The following is a 22,231-nucleotide window of genomic DNA, read 5'->3' as shown; positions in this document are numbered from 1 at the left end:
CTGTAATTCAGCGGATTACTCCTATTTACCTTTTTGTGTATTGGTGTGACTTGAGCCATTTTGCTGTCTTTACGTACGGATCTTTCTGTGAGCCAGCGGTTGAATATAACTGCTAAATATGGAGCTGTTGTATCAGCATACTCTGAACGGAAACTGACTGGTATACAATCTGGACTGGAGGCCTTGCCTCTATTAAGTGATTTAAGCTGCTTTGCAACACCGAGGATATCTACTTCTATGTTTCTCATCTTGGCAGTTGTTCTTGATTGGAATTCAGGAATATTTACATCGTCTTCTTTGGTGAAGAAGTTTCGGAAAACCGTGTTTGATAATTCTGCTTTAGTGGCACTGTCATCAGTGACTTCACCGTTGTTACCGCGCAGTGAAGGTATTGATTGCGTCTTGTCACTGGTGTGCTTTATGTATGACCAGAATCTCTTTGGGTTTTCTGTCAGATTCCGAGACAGAGTTTCGTTATGGAATCTTGGGCATTTTGCATTCTTTTCAATTTGACATGTTTTTTTCGTTGTTCCTGCTACAGCGATCTGACCCGTTTTGTGTACCATGGGGGATCAGTTCTATCACTTATTAAGTTATGTGGTATATATCTCTCAATTACAGTCGATGTCAACTCTTTTAAATCATTCCACATCTTTTCTTTGCTTACATGATCAGATCGGAGGTAGTGGAGACTGTCTCTTAAAAATGCGTTAATAGCCTTTTTATTAGCTTATTTAGATGGATGTACTTTGCGTTTCTTTGCCGGCCGGAGTGGCCGTGCGGCTCTAGGCGCTACAGTCTGGAGCCGAGCGACCGCTACGGTCGCAGGTTCGAATCCTGCCTCTGGTATGGATGTGCGTGATGACCTTAGGTTAGTTAGGTTTAATTAGTTCTAAGTTCTAGGCGACTGATGACCTCAGAAGTTAAGTCGCATAGTGCTTAGAGCCATTTGAACCATTTTTTGTGTTTCTTTTTGATGGTTTTGGGTGTTATGGAATTCAGCCTAGTAGCAACTGCCTTGTGTTCGCTAATCCGTGCGGCTGGTCCCAGCGGAGGTTCGAGTCCTCCCTCGGGCATGTGTGTGTGTGTGTGTGTGTGTGTGTGTGTGTGTTTATCCTTAGGACTGCTGTTTGTGTATGAGAAATCGGTTGGAAACTTTCCTCACGTCAGCACGTTGTAGGTGTCGCCACCGGCGCCAACCTTGTGTGAATGCTCTGAAAGGCTAATCATTTGCATATCACAGCATCTTCTTCCTGTCGCTTAAATTTCGCGTCTGTAGCACGTCATCTTCCTGGTGTAGGAATTTTAATGGCCAGTAGTGTATTATAGACTGGAATTGCAACTGCGATTTTTCCTCATCTGCTTCGCTGCTTGCCGTATCTGTTTGGAACAAGGTACTGTTGTCGATTCGTAGGTGTATAATGAACGTTTAGGGACTATCGTTGTGTAGAAGAGGTTTTGTCATCGCGTACGTTGTGCACGGACTTTTCCAACATGGGACTTCTATCGATCATAGAGTCGTAGTCACATTTGCTTTTTGCGTATTCACAATACCTAGTTTCACCGATTTTGTATTCTTCTGTGCAGTCAGAAACGCTTGAATGCTTCTCCACATTGTCTATTATTTCCAGTGGTGCATTCTGATGTTCCTGATCGTCTACGTTGGTTACTTCGACTTTCTCCTATGCCCCTCTCCATTCCTTTTTCTTGCGGCAGTAGTTTCACGAATGCTTGCTGCCATCTTCACATCCTCCTCGACTTCCATAGGCGCATCCTGGTCTTCCCCACCACGTGTGTCATCCAAGCCGTTGACAGCATTCTTGTCGGTTGATTTACTTGTATTATCAGCTTTATTACTCTGCATTCGGTTCTCTTACCGGTCGAAGATTGATTCTGTAGCTTTCTGATTCATCTCTCTTCCTTTGTCAGGCCCTGATGTACATGTAGTGGGGCCATTCCGCCCTGACAGAACAGTTGCATATGTCATTATTCCAGGTTAACTTTTCTCAATACGCAATGTCACAGGGCGTTTACGGTCACAATTTTCCATCAGTTGTTCAGTGGAATTACAGACGGAGTATGTGCAGGATTGGTTTTTATACACAGTATATAACCTATGACCGCATACTGTCCGATGAGGGAGTTAAGTGGCTCTGTAATTCCATTTTTGTCTGATCTTTTCGAGCGGCGCTTCCAGCGGTAAATTACAGACTCGTGCAGATCATAAGCCAAACACTTGTGTATGTTATTGATAGCGTGCTGAGAGTACCATCGCTATGCTTAAACGTAACGCTCGCATTGGTGTCACTGACTACTTGCTCAGAAACTTCGTTAGTTACATATTTTGCGTATACATCATTAACAACATTTTAAATTTGAACGCCTATCTCCTCCTCAGCAAGCAAATCGACATCACTAACCACCCATGTGCGAATAACAAGAAAGACTGGCATTACGGTGTGCCACTAAAAATAAAATTTCAGCGTTCTTTCGTCGGGGAAGACATGTTACTTACAGGTCAGTAACACTTCCCTGCAGCACAAACTCCATGGTAAACTGCCGGCCGGGGTGGCCGAGCGGTTCTAGGTGCTACCGTTCTGGAACCGCACGACCGCTACGGTCGCAGGTTCGAATCCTGCCACGGGCATAGATGTTTGTGATGCCCTTAGGTTAATTAGGTTTAAGTAGTTCTACGTTCTAGGGGACTGATGACCTCAGAAGTTAAGTCCCATGGTGCTCAGAGCCATTTGAGCCATACTAAACTAGCGCTTCGCTACACACACCCGCAGTGTACTTCCGTATGCCACGGTGTCCAAACAAGGATTACCAGTCCTGTAGTCCGCCTCGGTAACTGCGCGGCCAGCAGGGTAGATTGCCAACCTAAAGGGACCTGCGATCAATTCCCGGCCGGGTTGGAAATTTTCTCCGTTCGTTGACTGGGTGTTGCGTTATCCTCACGTTTGTGTAATCGTAATGAGATGGCTGTGTGGGCCAACAAATTAAGAAAAAAAGTCATTTGGCTACAGAGGTCGACAACAGCAATTGGTCGAAAATTTGCTTTATAAAGCCTCAGTGAATGAACTGACGGCTAACAGAAATTTCTCAAGAGGGGACTGGAGACGTTTACACACATGCTTGCACTTACAGGAAATCGGATGTTACACGTCAGTTCTGTTGCGTCAATCCCCTTCTGAGCAGACTTCCCAACATGTGAACTAGGCAGGCCACTTTCCTGTCTGTGATACCCTGATGCCAGGTCTGGCATATTCTTGAAGCAGCACTGTACAAGGCAGCAGTCTGCCACAATGGCGAACTGAATAACCTTATGTCGTGCCCTGAAGCTGCGCTGCCTCGGTCGCCTGCGTGACTGAAGGCGGGTCTGGTCATAACAAAGCTGAGCAAATGTACTAAACATACATGGCGCTCAGACCTACACTATGTGATCAAAAGTATCCGGAAACTTGGCTGAAAATGACTTACAAGTTTGTGGCGTCCTCCATTGGTAACGCTGGAATTCAATATGGTGTTGGCCCACCCTAAGCCTTGATGACAGTTTCCACTCTTGCAGACACACGTCCAATCAGGGGCTGGAAGGTTTCTTGGGGATCGGCAGCCCATTCTTCACGGAGTGCTGCACTGAGGAGAGGTATCGATGTCGATCGGTGAGGCCTGGCACGAAGGCGGCGTTCCAAAACATCTCAAAGGTGTTCTATGGGATTCAGGTCTGGACTCTGTGCAGACCAGTGCATTACAGGGATGCTACTGACGTGTAACCACTCCGCCACAGGCAGTGCGTTATGATCGTGTTGAAAGATGCAGTCGGCATCCCCGAATTGCTCTTCAATAGTGGGAAGCAAGAAGGTGCTTAAAACATCACTGTAAGCTTGTGCTGCGATAGTGCCAAGCAAAACAACAAGGCGTGCAAACCCCCTCCACGAAAAACACGACCACATCATAACACCACCGCCTCCGAATTTTACTGTTGGCACTACACACGCTGGCAGATGACGTTCACCGGGCATTCGCCATACCCACAACCTGCCATCGTGTCGCCACATTGTGTACCCTGATTCGTCACTCCACACAACGTTTTTCCACTGTCCATTTGCCCAATGTTTACGCACCTTACGCCTAGCGAGGGGTCGTTGGCATTTACCGGTGTGATGTGTGTCTTATGAGCAGCCGCTCGACCATGAAATCCAAGTTTTCTCACCTCCCGGCTAACTGCCATAGTACTTGCAGTGGGTCCTGATACAGTTTGGATTTCCTGTGTGAAAGGTCTGGATAGATATCTGCCTATTATACATTACGACAATCTTCAACTGTCAGCGGTCTCTGTCAGTCGACAGACGAAGTCAGCCTGTACGCTTTTGTGCCTTACGTGTCCCTTCACGTTTGCACTTCACTAACATGTAGGATACAGTGGACCTAGGGATGTTTAGGAGTGGGGAAATCTCTCGTACAGACATATGACACAAATGACACCCAACCCCCTGACCACGTTGGAAGTGCATGAATTCCTCGGAGCACCACGTCACCACCTCTTGTGTCTACTAATGTCGCTGGTATGGACAGGAGTACATATAGCCTCCACATTACAGTCCAAATGTCTAAATAAATAACTTTGTAGTTGAAATGTGAACACCGAAGTACAGCACCAATGGCCCTTCTAAGAAAGTGTTTCTAAAAAATTTAACTGGATATTTTCTAAACATAGAACTGAAATTAAAAAAAAATGAGAGACATGTGAAAATGTACACAAAGCCTTAAATATGGATATAGTGTAAAGGGTTTCCGAAGGAACAAATTTTGGAAAGGAACCTGTGTATAGGTTTTATGCAACCTTATTATACTGAGTATGACGGGTATTACTTTAGATATTTCTGCTGGTGACTGATGGCAAGTACATTACATTGGTACTTACTTCATTTGCAAACCAATAATTACAGGTATTAGGAGTAATATCTTTGTAGGTTTGTTAGTGCCTCCAAGTACTTGAGGGAAGAGCAAGCCATTAATGCTTATTTTCCCCCTGGGCAACAGTTAAGATATTGAAATGTAGACACGAAGACGATAAACGGTTAGTCCGTACTGACAGGCGTAATCCAGGTGGAGTTCCGACTGCGCAGAAAACCAAAGACAGTAAAGTTTGTGACGTGTTTATGGGAAGTTTATTCTATACAAAGAAAGGACAACCAGCACTCTGGTGTATGTACGTATTGAGGTACTACATATAAAAATAACTTCAGTTATACCGGTTACACCCTGTATATCTCCGTTGGAGTTTCCGTATAGCTTTGCTGCCTCCATCACTTACTCTAAATGTACCAGATGTGATTCTCTGTGGGCACGTGGAAAGTGTCTTATGAAACTCTAACGAAATGGTACTAGGAACTATTGGTAGTACACGAGAAGTACATGAAGACATTCAGTTTAAGGCAGGTAGATATATAAAGTCTGTCAGTCGATAGTATGCACTGTAGAGACGTGCTGAAATGCCCACGGCAGATACGTCAGTACGTTAATATCTTCATCACGACGCAGAAATACAGGCGTTTGAATTCCCAATGTGCGCGGCCTATTCGTCTCGCACTGAGGCGGACGACCACGATCTGAATACAGTATTAGGGATACCAAACCTGTTTGATACTGAAAGGACTGGTATCATGTTTCAATATACCTGAGCAACAGGAAGTATATATTCACATGTGGCAATTCCTGTAACGTAGTAACTTGTACATTTCGGAAAGAAAAGGCCCCTTCTGGAGAAACCCGTACTCAGAGCTCTGAAAAACGAGGAGTCACGCCACCATACATCAACGTACTAAAGAACGACAGAGGCACTGTAGAGCACCGATCACATTATACCAAAAAGCGAAAAAAGAAATGGAAAAGCTATAGGCAAATAATTTATAGATGGTAATGAGTTTTTTTTCTTTGTCTGCAGTAGATCTTCCACAAGGAATGAAAAAATGTGATAGCGCAAACCAGGTTTTCACTTATCCCAAATTGATTTATAATTATTATACTAAAAGTAGAACTATTCGGAAAGACAAGTACAAGTACGCTGGTAGAAACAAAATGGGAATTTAAAAGTTAATGGAGATATGTTCCGTCTATGCAACTAAATGAAAGGCAGTTTGTTTTTTGCCATACGCGTTTAACTTATTTCATTTATGAAACATCTTCAGTGGCTTGTGTTACATGTTTCTTATATATACATATATCATACATATAATAAATGTAGCAGTTACAATACGTTGCTATGTTACATTTTGTTACGTTTGACTCTTGTTTTATAGATTACAAACAACATTTGTAACACAAATTTCGTGATATTAAATTATCGTTTGGTGTTGCTTATGATTTCCATAGTTGTTAGTCTATATGTGTGGTCCTGCAGATGTGCTCATTCGGTACCCATTTTCCAACTGTACAATTTCCGACGTTTTTACACGTACATTTATGGCAACACATTACTTGCACGTTTGATTTTGTGATGGTTCAAATGGTTCAAATGGCTCTGAGCACTATGAGACTTAACATCTATGGTCATCAGTCCCCTAGAACTTAGAACTACTTAAACCTAACTAACCTAAGGACATCACACCACACCCAGTCATCACGAAGTAGAGAAAATCCCTGACCCCGCCGGGAATCGAACCCGGGAACCCGGGCGTGGGAAGCGAGAAGATTTTGTGATCAGCATGTGTGTGTTTATAGAGCGTATTGTTGCCAAATGACGCTGTGTACTTATCTTCAGTCTTTTGTTCGTGCTATGTGTGCAGTTTGATATTTTTCACTTGTTTTGTGTGTGTGTGTGTGTTTGTGTGTGTGTGTACGCGCTTGTGTGTGACTGTTCTGTTATGTGTGAATGTATCGTTCCTTGTGAGAGTGTGTGTTTTTCCTTGTAACGTCTGGAGTTTTTTGTTGTGATTATTCACTTTAGTAATTTTCATGTTTTGTTCAATGTTGGATACTTTATGTTTTGTCAGCTGTTCGGCAAAAGTTGTATGGCTATTTTCATACTTCCATCTTCTTATATATTGTTTATACCTCGTTTTGAAATTCCTGCCTGTCATATCCAGATATACTGCTTCACATTCTTGGTATTCTAATTGGTATATGCATGCTCCTTGGTATTTATCAGGTTTGTTGTTGTTTGTAAATGTGACAGGAGTGTGTTTCTTGGGCTGTAAAAAAGTAGATTAGGGCTCATTTGTAAAACTGAATGTCATATTCTAGAGCAAAATTTCCACTCAGTCGAAACTAATATCTTTAACATGTATATACTGACAGTTTAAACCTACAGGTCTGAAACTTAGATCGTAATTGACAAACTATCCTAACACTGGAATGTTCCCTGCCGGCAACGTAAAGAAATTTGCTTCGAATGACAATGAGGGGGAGAAGTTTAAAGAAACGGAAAGAGATAAGACAGTAATTGTTCATATCATGGTGAGGAATGTGCAGGGCCTTTAGCTAAAAGATATGAAGAAAGATGAACTAAGCAAATTCTATGCTACAAGTATCTCGTGACTTATTTTAGTGGATGACGGGTAGACTATACTAAGAAACATTGAAAAAATGTAATACATACAGTTGGAAATTGTAAACTGGTTACAATAGGCTGCAAACAGCTAACGATGGAGACATAAATAGTGGAAAGTAGTAAATATTTATTTGATCGTGATTGTGGCGTTTTAAAGACATAATGATATTGAACAAACAGTAATGGGAAATGTTTTGTCTGGCGATGCTGCACGGTTGTCATGTTTCATAAAATACATATTTGTATACGCTGAGTATTGTCTCAAACAGGCAAAAATCAGCATTTACATGTGTCTAACACAATTTTGCTAACTGGTGACGATTTTTTGTCCAGTGTCCAGTGCCAGGAAAAAAAAGGTGGTACGCATAAACTGCCGAAACTAGTATCACATTTCAGTCAACTTTATATAAATATGTCTTTCATAAAACCAAGAGAACGGTTGGCAGAAAAATGACTACAGGAAGATAAATCTGTAGTTCTTGACTAAAACTGAGGTAGAAACCAAAGATAATATATAGAACGACATTCGACAAACTGCACTCCTTCATAAGTACAAGTAAATAATTGACTTAAATAGTTTCCAATTTTAGTTTTATGTACAGAAGGAAATGACATCCAGGTCGATCAAGAATTCCTTGATACAACTTATTTATCAGTTTTCGTCTAATAGTTCCTTATTGGTTCGTTGTTGACAATGTCCAAAAGTTGATAGAAGTGGATGTTTTGATTTAGATACTTTTAAAAATTATATTCTGTACTTACAAACAAAATGTACATTACAGAAAACGTCCAATAAGTTTTATAGAATGTTTACTTCCTTATAGAATTCTTCGTTAACACTGATTTCAAAATATGATCGTCGTCTATAAATATAATATTACGATAGTGTAAGAACTTGACTATGCGTTACAGAAACTCACCCTATACCAGTCAGTAGAAAAAGTTGCAGCTACAGAAATTTTCAATCATCTCTTCAGTGAATTTGAGATCCAGCCAAATAATATTAAATAATTTTTGCACGACGGTTCCTACTACGATAAGTTGAAATTATTTAACAGATAGAGCACAAAGCTGAAAATACACACATATTTTAGACAGTAGTGTAAATCACTAACATGTAACCACACATGATTGCCAAAAAGTGTTGTTTGAATAATTTGTCATGTTAGCATCATAGCCAGTTGTGCGTATGATGTGTGACACACGATACCAATTACGTAACAATGTGGCCACTCGCCAAGTGGGCCATCAGCGTGCTTCAGCGGACAGTACTAATTAACTGTGGGCTTACCTGAGCCAGATAGGCTCATACCTAGCAATACACATTGCACCCCTGCTGTTGCTGTCATGACGTAAATACGACTCTACTGGAGTTTATTTTGACTCAGCAGTGCCCTAGTACTGATTTTAAACTGAAATGGCTGATCAATATCACTATTACTCATTTGTAACGCAAGTATTATGCCTGGATTAAATTTTCTCAGTTTTCAAGTCGCGTAGTTCGGCATGCCACGGCGTGTGCAGTGCTGCAGTTATCATCTAAATGACAGAGTGGTAGCGAGCCAGTTCCCTAATATTTACTAATATTTTGTTTCATTTTCCCTTTAGGTAAGTGTTAAAACGAATCACATGCTACGGAAAAGATATTATACATGCAATCACTGACGTAAATATTTTCAGTTGCCTATAACACATCGTGGGAACCGACCTGTTCCCATAAGTTTACAAGACTGTCTTTACGAGGCAGGGAGATGAGACAGGCTTGTAATAAAGCTGCCATCAGGTACACCAGCCAGGACGAGAGTGGTTTTCAGGGTGTTTTTCCACGCTCGTTTATGGAAATTCTGGACTAGCTGCAAGCCTCCAGTACAGAGAGCACGACACAAAATTTTAAAATAGCGTAACATTCACAAAAAATTTACACAATTAGAAACAATTTGTGCAGACTTCCTTCCGTTGGGTTAATTAGTGACAGTGGTCACCGGAACATCGTCCGTCCTTACATTTAAAACTGTGAATGTTTCATAGCATCAACCATGCTGTATATACACTTTCATAATATTCTGTGTGAAAATTATCACTGTCGAACCAAATCGGTTGCTGTTTGCTGATTAGATCAACACCTTCAGATGATATAAGAGTAAAGAAACTAGTAACTCTTAACAAGTATTACAAACTGTGGTCCACCATCAAATAAAAGTTATCTTTCGCAGACAAAAAAATTGCATTAAAAACCGTCACTTATAAGTCTCGTAATTTATTTATTGTGTGGTAGCAACCACGTCCAGTGATACTTGTATTTCCAGTCAAGTATGTACTTCAGGTGTATGAAGCTTTGGTGAGATTTTGATATCCTATGAATCTCTTTATTACTGGTCACTATCATTCCTCATTCCAATAACATCTTCATATACTTATTTCAGGATTTTCATCATATTTCCTAAAATAGTACATCAGTGTCCAGCATTGTAATCATTTTTGTAAAATACGTGCATAATTTAAGAACTTCATTGCATCAAATTTAATTGTCACTCATGCCAAATACGTATACTCACCCTCAAATTTATACATTAATCTAAGGCGTTATTGGTGCTTGGCAAAACTCGATGATAAAGCAGGCACGAAAGACCTCTACGTCGAGCGCCTGGAGGAGTCTCTAATAATAATAATAATAATAATAATAAATGCCCAACTCTAAATATTTCGCGTAGTCCTAATGGGATTATTCGCAAATACTACTACTACTGCTACTACTACTACTAACAAAAATAATGATAATAATAAACACCGGTGTACAGGATTATTAATTGTGTTCGAGAAGAAACAATGGGAATTTTGAAGAAAAAATTCAGTGAATATAATTCCACCAAAATAAACTGTCTCACACTGGAAGATGACTTTACTGCAGTTCCTGAAAATGTGACATCTGCTCTAAAAAAACCAGCCACTGGGACAAGCCTAACAATTTCTGCAGAAAAAGCTTACCTGTTAACAAACATTAAAAATGCATCGATGTCTATAAAAACAGGTATTGACCAAACAGAGAAGGTTAAAAATGTATATATCTTCGTTAGATAATTCAAGAAAATTATTTGGAAATAGTACTATAGAAGGGGAGTGGCATATGATATATCCAAGGATCTTTACAATAAATTTGACTGCCTATGATTGCAAAAAATAAGGCTTTGCAGTACAGTAGTGAAGCCAGAATGTTGATATGCGAGCGAGTGTCTAGCATTAAACAATAAATCAGAAATACGAAAAATGCGAATCATTAAGGAAGTATTGGCCCAGAGATCCGCGCATTGCCGACCTGTTGCTGTGTCATCCTCTCCGTATGGCGTCGTTCAGATGGGGGAAGGACGGGCATGCGGTTAGTACACCTCCAGACCTTGGAGCCACTACTACTGATTCAAGTAGCTCCTGATATGGCAGCACGAGGCCGAGTGCACACTGCACACCGTCCCAGGTCTCCCACCAAGAAAAAGTCCCTGGCAAGACTGGGAACCGACGCGGGTCCTCCACATGGCTCCCACCTGCACTCACCACTTAGGTACAGAGACGAAGAAAATATGTGGCTATACCCTCATACAAATTAAACCCACGTTAGTAACTCTTTATTACACTGTTTCTTGATATTTTCAACATATAAAGCGTTGCTGCTACCGTGAGAACTATGATTATACCGTTGTGATACTTTCTCATGAATGATAAATATTCCTTCTTAGAGTATTTTGACCTATATCTGCAGAGAAAACAATTATTCCCCACTGCTGATACTAATAAGAATGGGCGGAACAGTGCAAAACAGAAATAGACAGCTTTACATCAAAATCAAGTGTCAATACCAGTTTTGTGCTAGCGACATATGGACTCTACTACATTCACTTCAAAGATATTCCTATTGCATTACCACAACCATGTATGAAATAACTGTAGCCTACACAGGGATTGAACCCGGATGTTTCTGGCAGCAGCAGATAGAAAGTTATATATACAAATCTGCAAAATCTGTGTTTGCTTATGTAAAACTAAGCCTAGACTCTGTGTCATTTAATGGATGACTTCTTAGATTTGCATCAATGCTATCTCTCCAATCTTCTTTGTTGTAGTGAGACCAACAAACTGTTCAGAATAATGTTCTTTTTTAGTAATAATATGCACAGTGAAAGTTGAATCCGTTTTACGTGATCTCCAACTTGTCCCATGTTACGTAAGTCTAAAAGATCTGTTCCACTTATCTATTTAGTATTACAAACATAGGCTGCAGGTGAACCTGTAACCATTCTATCGTGATGACACACTGTAGGAAAAAAATTAGTACATCCCTTTAGAGGTTTCCAATTCACTCATGCTACAGACCATATGCAGTATATGAAATGATTACATTTACAGATCAATACCACAAGCGGTTCTCCGGTACATGGTATCGACCCATGCTGAGACACTCATCAGTTTGTCATGTAGTCTCTACGGGCGGCAATTCAGGCAGTGACTCTGGTATCCAATCGATCGTGCAGATGGCGAATACTGTCGTTATGCCACACTTGCTCGACCTGTTCACGTAGTTCTGTAAGTTGTCAGTTGACGAATCGCAAGAGTCGCTTCACAGCCCACACGTGCTCGAAGATCGTGATGGCCAGGTAAGTTGCTCTACGTCTTTCAGAGCACTTTACGTTTTACACGCATTGTGTGGGCGAGCATTATCCTGTTGGAAAAATACAACACCTTTCTGTTACAAGAACGGAAAATGAACTGTTGTAACAACATTCTGCAGGTTATCGTCCAATTCAGAAACATCAAAGATGAACGAGACTTGCAGCTAATCGCACCCCCGCCCGTAAGGCCTAGGGTGATGGCAGTGTGTCTTAGACGAATGCATTCTACGAGACAGCGCTCGCCAGGTCTACGCTGTAAGGAGGGCTATGCGTGAAGCGTTCAGTGAATTCGAAAGTAAAATTCTATGTACCGACTTGACAGAAAATCCTAGGAAGTTCTAGTCTTACGTTAAATCAGTAAGTGGCTCGAAACAGCATATCCAGACACTCCGGGAAGATGATGGCATTGAAACAGAGGATGACACGCGTAAAGCTGAAATACTAAACACCTTTTTCCAAAGCTGTTTCACAGAGGAAGACCGCACTGCAGTTCCTTCTCTAAATCCTCGCACAAACGAAAAAATGGCTGACATCGAAATAAGTGTCCAAGGAATAGAAAACCAACTGGAATCACTCAATAGAGGAAAGTCCACTGGACCTGACGGGATACCAATTCGATTCTACACAGAGTACGCGAAAGAACTTGCCCCCCTTCTAACAGCCGTGTACCGCAAGTCTCTAGAGGAACGGAGGGTTCCAAATGGTTGGAAAAGAGCACAGGTAGTCCCAGTCTTCAAGAAGGGTCGTCGAGCAGATGCGCAAAACTATAGACCTATATATCTGACGTCGATCTGTTGTAGAGTTTTAGAACATGTTTTTTGCTCGAGTATCATGTCGTTTTTGGAAACCCAGAATCTACTATGTAGGAATCAACATGGATTCCCGAAACAGCGATCGTGTGAGACCCAACTCGCTTTATTTGTTCATGAGACCCAGAAAATATTAGATACAGGCTCCCAGGTAGATGCTATTTTTCTTGACTTCCGGAAGGCGCTCGATACAGTTCCGCACTGTCGCCTGATAAACAAAGTAAGAGCCTACGGAATATCAGACCAGCTGTGTGGCTGGATTGAAGAGTTTTTAGCAAACAGAACACAGCATGTTGTTATCAATGGAGAGACGTCTACAGACGTTAAAGTAACCCCTGGCGTGCCACAGGGGAGTGTTATGGGACCATTGCTTTTCACAATATATATAAATGACCTAGTAGATAGTGTCGGAAGTTCCATGCGGCTTTTCGCGGATGATGCTGTAGTATACAGAGAAGTTGCAGCATTAGAAAATTGTAGCGAAATGCAGGAAGATCTGCAGCGGATAGGCACTTGGTGCACGGAGTGGCAACTGTCCCTTAACATAGACAAATATAATGTATTGCGAATACATAGAAAGATGGATCCTTTATTGTATGATTATATGATAGCGGAACAAACACTGGTAGCAGTTACTTCTGTAAAATATCTGGGAGTATGCGTGCGGAACGATTTGAAGTGGAATGATCATATAAAATTAATTGTTGGTAAGGCGGGTACCAGGTTGAGATTCATTGGGAGAGTGCTTAGAAAATGTAGTCCATCAACAGAGGAGGTGGCTTACAAAACACTCGTTCGACCTATACTTGAATATTGCTCATCAGTGTGGGATCCGTACCAGATCGGTTTGACGGAGGAGATAGAGAAGATCCAAATAAGAGCGGCGCGTTTCGTCGCAGGGTTATTTGGCAGCCGTGATAGCGTTACGGAGATGTTTAATAAACTCAAGTGGCAGACTCTGCAAGAGAGGCGCTCTGCATCGCTGTGTTGCTTGCTCGCCGGGTTTCGAGAGGGTGCGTTTCTGGATGAGGTATCGAATATATTGCTTCCCCCTACTTATACCTCCCGAGGAGATCACGAATGTAAAATTAGAGAGATTAGAGCGCGCACAGAGGCTTTCAGACAGTCGTTCTTCCCGCGAACCATACGCGACTGGAACAGAAAAGGGAGGTAATGACAGTGGCACGTAAAGTGCCCTCCGCCACACACCGTTGGGTGGCTTGCGGAGTATAAATGTAGATGTAGATGTAGATGTACGCGCGAAGGACTATCAGATGCCTGCGGGCAGAATCTGCTTTCATTGCTGAAGACCACGTCACGCCATTCTGTCTTCCAAGTGAACCTCTGACGCCACCAACTGAGCGGTGCACATCGATGCTGTGGCTTAAGTGGAAGACTATTTATAGGTGTGTGTGCCCGTAGTCCTAATGCTAATTACCGGTTCGCAACAGTTCGTATTGACACGTCTTATCTGTGCTGTGGCAGTTGTTCGATCTGCCACTGCTACCCTTACAATACGACGGTCCTGGCAGGGTCTGTGATACGTGGACATCCAGAACATCGTCTACGGGTTTGAGAATGTTCACGTGACTACTGATACCACAGTCGTTGCACACCTGACGCAGCGTGTCCAGCCTGTGTGCTAATTCTCCGAAAGGACCATGCCGCCACTTGAAGGTCACAAGTTGACCCCTTTCAAACTCGCTCAGTCGGCTGCAGGAAACACGAGTGCGTCTCCGTAGCATGGTTGCTGCTTGCTTCACACGTTTGCACAACACTGGGACTTCTGGCTTTGAGAATTCCCAATTAAAGAGTAGACACAGGTGGCGCTCTGGTAGCTATGCCACTACGTTATGTTGAAACCAACATCAGTACATCTACTATCGCCCAGGTGGCAAATGCCGTCATCCGATCAAAATCGGGGTCATCCTGTTAGGCGTATTAATTTTTTCCCGGCAATGTATTTTCCTAATAGTTATCGAATAATACTCTCTTTGTATTACTACTGCTATAAAAAAAGAGAATGTGTATTTATAGTACACTACTGGCCATTAAAATTGGTACACCGAGAAGAAATGCAGTTGATAAACGGGTACTCGTTGGACAAATGTATTATACTACAACCGACAGGTGAATACATTTTCACGCAATTTCGGAGCATAGATCCTGAGTCAGTACCCAGAACAACCACCTCTGGCAGTAATAACGGCCCTAGTACGTCTGGGCATTGAGTTAAACAGAGCTTGGAAGGCGTGTACAGGTACAGCTGCCCATGCATTTTCAACACGATACCACAGTTCATCAAGAGTAGTGACTGTCGTATTGTGACGAGCCAGTTGCTCGGACGCCATTGACCAGAAGTTTTCAATTGGTGAGAGATCTGGAGAACGTGCTGGCCGGGGCAGCAGTCGAACATGTTCTGTATCCAGAAAGGGTTTCGCAGGGATCGAATGAAGGGTACAGCCACGGGTCGTAACACATCTTAAATGTAACGACCTCTGTTCAAAGTGCCGTCAATGCGAACAAGAGGTGACCGAGACGTGTAACCAATGGCACCCCATACCATCACGCCGGTTATAACGCCAACATGGCGATGACGAATGCAAATGGCTCTGAGCACTATTCGACGTAACTTCTGAGGTCATCAGTCGCCTAGAACTTAGAACTAATTAAACCTAACTAACCTAAGGACATCACACACATCCATGCCCGAGGTAGGATTCGAACCTGCGACCGTAGCGGTCGCTCGGTTCCAAACTGTAGCGCCTAGAACCGCACGGCCACTACGACCAGCGATGACGAATACACGCTTCCAATGTGCGTTCACCGCGATGTCGCCAAACACGGATACGACCATCATGGTGCTGTAAACAGAACCTGGATTCATCCGAAAAAATGACTTTTGCCATTCGTGCACCCAGGTTTTCGTCGTTGAGTACACCATCGCAGGCGCCCCTGTCTGTGATGCAGCGTCAAGGGTAACCGCAGCAATGGTCTCCGAGCTGATAGTCCATGCTGCTGCAAACGTCGTCTAACTGTTCGTGCAAATGGTTATTGTCTTGAAAACGTTTCCATCTGTTGACTCAGGGATCGAGACTTGGCTGCCAGATCCGTTACAGCCATTCGGATAAGATGCCTGTCATATCGACTGCTAGTGATACGAGGCCGTTGGGATCCAGTACGGCGTTCCGTATTACCCTCCTGAAACTACCGATTCCATATTCTGCTAGCAGTCATTGGATCTCGACCAACGGGAGCAGCAGTGTCGCGATACGATAAACCGCAATCGCGATAGGGTACAATCCGACCTTTATCAAAGTCGGAAACGCGATGGTACGCATTTCTCCTCCTTACACGAGGCATCACAACAACGTTTCACCAGGCAACGCCGGCCAACTGCTGTTTGTGTACGAGAAATCGGTTGGAGACTTTCCTGATATCAGCACGTTGTAGGTGTCGCCACCGGCGCCAACCTTGTGTGAATGATCTGAAAAGCTAATCATTTGTATATCACAGCATCTTCTTCCTGTCGGTTAAATTTCGCGTCTGTCGCACGTCATCTTCGTGGTGTAGCAATTTTAACGGCTAGTAGTGTAGCTTAGCTGTTCGACTACAATTTCTAAAATTTTGTATACCTATAGCATACTCAACTAGTTAGGCCGCATGTTTCTTTAAATTCGATAACACTCGTACAGTCTGATCCCTTTGTCTCATTATGATGGTTTTATTTTCAGTGGTGACTGTCGGTTATTATCCGGTGATGGCTTACGAAGAAGAAAACTAGTTTGTGAACAAGATAAAATCTTTGGGTTACATCAATGAAGAAATGAGATGGAAGTTTAAGACCGCGTTGGCGACGAGCTCATTAGAATCGGTGCTCAAGTTCGCAATACCGAAGAGTAGGGAAGGAAACCTTACATATTCTTTTCATAAGAAGTATTCTAGCGTTCCCCTTAGGCAAATTAGAGAAACGACACAGTAGTCAGGATTGTGACACTTGGATCTGAACGCTACTCCTCCAAAATGGTGACAAATTATAATAAATTGCTTGTTTGACGAATGCAGGCCACGTGTCCTATGCAGCTGTCTGAAAGGAAGTCGAATCGTGGGTGCTTGCCGTACGCTACTGTGAACACACTATACCAGTCTGCAAACAATGGAGGTCATAACCCAACATCTGTGTGCACCAGTGGCATGGGACCATACTGTTACACTTCGACAACGGTGGCATAACCGAAACGTAAAAACAATGGAACCACCTGTCACGTGAACGTAAGTCGAATGGTGGGCGTTCGGTTTTCATTTGTGTGTCCCTTAAACTTATGCCTCTAATGTCTTAACCGTGCATTTCGATATTCGTGTGAGTAACTGTTCTAACTTAATTCTGTAACATCATGATGCGTAACATACCCATTGCTTACTCTGTGTCAACAATTTAACAATCACTTATTTCTTAAAGATAAATTTGTCATCGTAGTAATTTTCTATAAAACCCTCGTGACTAGATATGTCACTCTCTATAACACGTTTTCTTTCCCTGGTACTGGAAGCAGTAATGACGCTCCACAGGTCTTTAGGGAGATTATTAGGATCATTACGGACAAAACAGAAGTACTTATGGTGTAGAACATTGTGTGTGTGTGTGTGTGTGTGTGTGTGTGTGTGTGTGTGTGTATTAGCGCAGGCCTCTGACGCCGCGGAGGGAGCAAGTTGGGAGGTGAGGGGACTCCTGAGGCTGTCCAGAGCTGAAGTTCCGCCTCGTCGATAAACCAACGCGTCTGTGGCTACCTCCATTACGTAACGCGCCTTGTGTGTGCCTGCGGAGGACCCACCAACTTCCACAACATTCACGTCCTATTTGCAATTTTCTAAGCTCTCTAGATTTTCAAGTTCCGTATTTTAAGGAGTTATCCATTGTCCTTTTTATACTAAAACGTATGTGTGTGTGTGTGTGTGTGTGTGTGTGTGTGTGTGTGTGTGTCTGTGTCTGTGTGTGTGTGTGTGTGTGTGTGTGTGTGTGTGTGTGTGTGTGTGTGTGTATGTCAGAACTCTTTGAAGCATTATCGAATTATGGACTGTAAGGTTCAGAGCACTTCAATACAGCCGACCAGGATGGCCGAGCGGTTCTGGGCTCTACAGTCTGGAGCCGCGCGACCGCTACGGTCGCAGGTTCGAATCCTGCCTCGGGAATGGGTGTGTGTGATGTCCTTAGGTTAGTTAGGTTTACGTAGTTCTAAGTTCTAGGGGATTGATGACCTCAGAAGTTAAGTCCCATAGTGCTCAGAGCCATTTTTTGAACTTCAACACATATTGGACTTCTGGATAACGCAAGTAGGACGAGTACATCTACATCTACATCGACACACACATTATGTTGCGTGGTTGGGTGTACTTTGTGTACCACTGTTTCATCCCCCTTTTCCTGTTCCAGATGCGAATGGTTAAAGGGACGAACGATTGCTAGTAATCCTCAGTGTGATCTCGAATCTCTCTAATTTCCCTTTCATGGACTTTTCGTGAGATATTCGTTGGATGAAGCAATATATTGGTTGGCTCTTCTAGGAACGTCTACCCTTGGAACTTCAAAAGTAAAGCCCACCGCGATCCAAAACATCTCTCTTGCAGCATCTGCCACTGGTATTTGTTGACTAAATGCGTGACGCTTTAGCGTCTACTAAATGAACCTGTAACGAAGGGAGCTAGTCTTCTTTTGATCTTCTCTATGTTTTCCACTATCAATTCTATCTGTTACGGATTTCATGCTGACAAGAAATATTCAGGTTTTGGTCGAACGAGGGTTCTTTAAGGTATATCTCTTGCGGGTGGGGCCGAAGTACGCCGCTGGTGGTCATGGAAGGCCCATTAACGGCTGTACGATACGTGAATGCCATCCTCTGACAGATAGTGGAACCATATCGGTAGCATATTGGCGACGCATTCGTCTTCATGGACGACAATTCGCACCCCCATCGTGCACATCTTGTGAATGACTTCCTTCAGGATAACGACATGGCTCGACTAGAGTGGCCAGTATGTTCTCCAGACATGAACCCTATCGGACATGCCTGGGATAAATTCAAAAGGGCTGTTTATGGACGACTTGAGCCACTAACCACTCTGAGGAATCTACGCCGAATCGTATTTGAGGATTGGGACAGTGTGGACCAACAGTGCTTTGATGAACTTATGGATGGGATGCCACCACCAATACAGGCATGATTCAATGCAAGAGGACGTGCTACTGGGTATTAGAGGTACCAGTGTGTACAGCAATCTGGACCACCACCTCTGAAGCTCTCGCTGTATGGTGGTACAACATGCAATGTGTGGTTTTCACGAGTCATAAAAATGGCGGAAATGATGTTTATGTTGATTTCTATTCCAATTTTCTGTATAGGTTCTGGTACTCTTCGGAATCCAGGTGATGCAAAACTTTTTTTCATGTGTGTATTTCATGAGGATCCTTCCAATGAATCTCTTTCTGTCTTCTACCTTACCTGTTATTAGTTTTATGTTATCGCTCCTCTTTAAATCGTTACGTGCGGACACTGGTAGAATTTTTACGGATGTGTCTGCTTCCAGTGATTGTTCTGCAGTCGCATAATCGTATAATCAAACAATAACGACTCTTTCTGCCTGTTAAGGCGCAATGCGTGACATCTGTTTATGCTCTGGGTCAATTTCCGACCCCTGCACTAAGCGTCGAACGGCTGCAGTGCTCCTTACATTATGCTACAGTTTTCTAACATTATGACTTCTCTGCGTACAACAGCATCATCCATGAGAAGCTTGATAGAACGACTTATATCACTTCCGTCCGCTACTGCTATACCATAACCTCAAAGCTTGAGGTAGTTCGTATAATGAAATTATTTTTATTCAAGCAATTATAGTATAAAGAAGCAGAGCAGTGCTACCCTCTGAAAGGATTTTTGTTATGTTGACCGTGATTTACCTAACGGAGGTGGCTTATCGGAAGTGAAAGTCAGAATTACGTTTATATTTAAACAGAAATAAACAATATTTTACCTATCTACATTGTTGAAAGAATAAAGAAAACGGTCGTCAGCCTAATTAGGCATGAGATGATTGACATTCTCGTTCAATAAAATAGGTATGAGTAACTTTACCGGACAAACACAACCTATACTTTGCCACACGCGAGTGCAATGAACTCTGGCACCTGCGTACAGTATGTTCACGTTAAGGTTGGAGCTAACAGATCAGAACAAACTATTTGCATAAATATAACAGATAACGAAACACACTATTACCTTGAGGACTAAGTCAAACTGAATGGTCTCAATGAAGTTACTATTAATATTCACTGCAGAATCGTAAATTGGACGTAGGTTCAATATTACTTTTCAAACATATTCCCATCTGACATGAAATATGGATATAGTTTACAGCAAAATTAGTTATTGTGCATAGATTAAGTCTCTCAATACTAAACACCCTTCTACTAAAATGAAAATTAATTGGAATTCACTAACAGATTATTTCTCACTGTCTTTTGAATAAATAAGTTACTGTTTTCATAGCTAGTGGTCTTTCTATTAATTGTTATCTAGCATGAGCATAATAGACAAACTGTGGATCCTGTTACACCATTAATATGCAGTTTTAATACACAAGAGGAACCCAATATTGTACAGAAATTGACTTGAATAGCAAGAGTAATTAAAACTTTCTATAATTAAGTAACTTTGTGCATTTGAACTGCTTTCAATGGATGGGGGCCCTTAATCTTGACCACTGTAGCAGAAGAAGCTAAACACTTTCAGTACACTAAAGAAACAAGCCCTTAACAAACATGAACATGTAACTTTCAACAGTAATAGTTCTCAATTTTTACTGCAGTAGAACACAACTTGATGTGGTAATAAGACCATAGATCACCTTTGGGTGATCTTCCACAGACTGCACTGTGCTCATTTAATTTGCAAATCTCTGTAAGCCACCGTTTTGAGAGCATTCACTTTAAATGTTGGCAACAAAATATTAATAAACAGTTTTATTAGAAAGATTATTGTCAACAAGCATCATTTACTATATTACTCAGTTCCGCTACATAAACTTTAACTTTCTTTTTACTATGTTCAAGTGGCATTAATTAGTAAAACACCGGGCTTTCCTATTTTCACGATATGGACACTCGGTAAGCATTTTTGACATGGGAAGGACCCTAAGTGGTTGTGTGACCAGGGATAAAATATCAAGGTAGGTATAAGAGTTCGAGTATAAGTTACCTTATATTTGCGCACACTGAAACATCCAATGACCTGATTCTTCACATTACATATTTACAACTCCTTGGTTCCTTTTTCAGTGATTGCGCAACGTGGTGCAAGTGCATGTCGGTGGGTGGATTAGCAGGCAGAAATGCTGGACCCTGTCATTTCTTGGTGGCGATAATATATACCAATTCCAGAATAGTTCCAGCTCTTTATCCGTCCATCCGAGACATTGGAAAGTGGCACGAAAACCCTCTCTCGACACCAGCACAATACACAACTTTTTCATGAGCAGCTGACAATTTGGTAGCTCGTCCCCGACTGACTCTCAATTCCACCTTTTCTACCTAGGCCAACCACAATCTGCGAGTGCTGTATGTTTCCGTTCCCGAGGGGAACCACAACACCTTTTACATACAAAATAACTAAGGACCCTAAGTGAGGACCAATTACATAACAACAGCCCAACATATTAATTGAAACAGAACATTTGCACATATTGGTATTCCTACAAAAAATATTTTAAAAAATTACAATTATATACATTAAGTTTTGTTCCCTCCAAATGAGGCAAAGAATTTAAATGATAGATATACAACATTGCATACAATCAAACCATGACATCAAAGTTTTTTTTTACACAGAAAAGAATAACCACTCTCATGGTATCGATTCAATCCAACAACATTTTCAGAAACTCAACGATGTAACATTAAATGAAACAAAAAGACAAAATAAATCAGTAGAGCATTAGAGCTATGGTGTTACAAAGTCACGGTATCCACTATACTATTTTTACACGTATTGTAAAAAGTAATGGTCCTATAACATTCCCTTGAGGTATGCTCGAAGTTATTTTTGCGTCTGAAGATTATTCTTCGTTGCGGATGACGTGCTGTGGTCTGCTTGATAGAAATTCTTCAGTCAACTCACATAGATGGTGTGATCTTCCGCACTCTCGTATTATGCTCGTTG

The sequence above is a fragment of the Schistocerca americana genome, chromosome X (assembly GCF_021461395.2).
Source record: "Schistocerca americana isolate TAMUIC-IGC-003095 chromosome X, iqSchAmer2.1, whole genome shotgun sequence".
NCBI classification, from domain to species: Eukaryota; Metazoa; Arthropoda; class Insecta; order Orthoptera; family Acrididae; genus Schistocerca; species Schistocerca americana.
The sequence above is the reverse complement of the archived record's forward strand: the minus strand, read 5'-3'. Positions refer to the sequence as shown.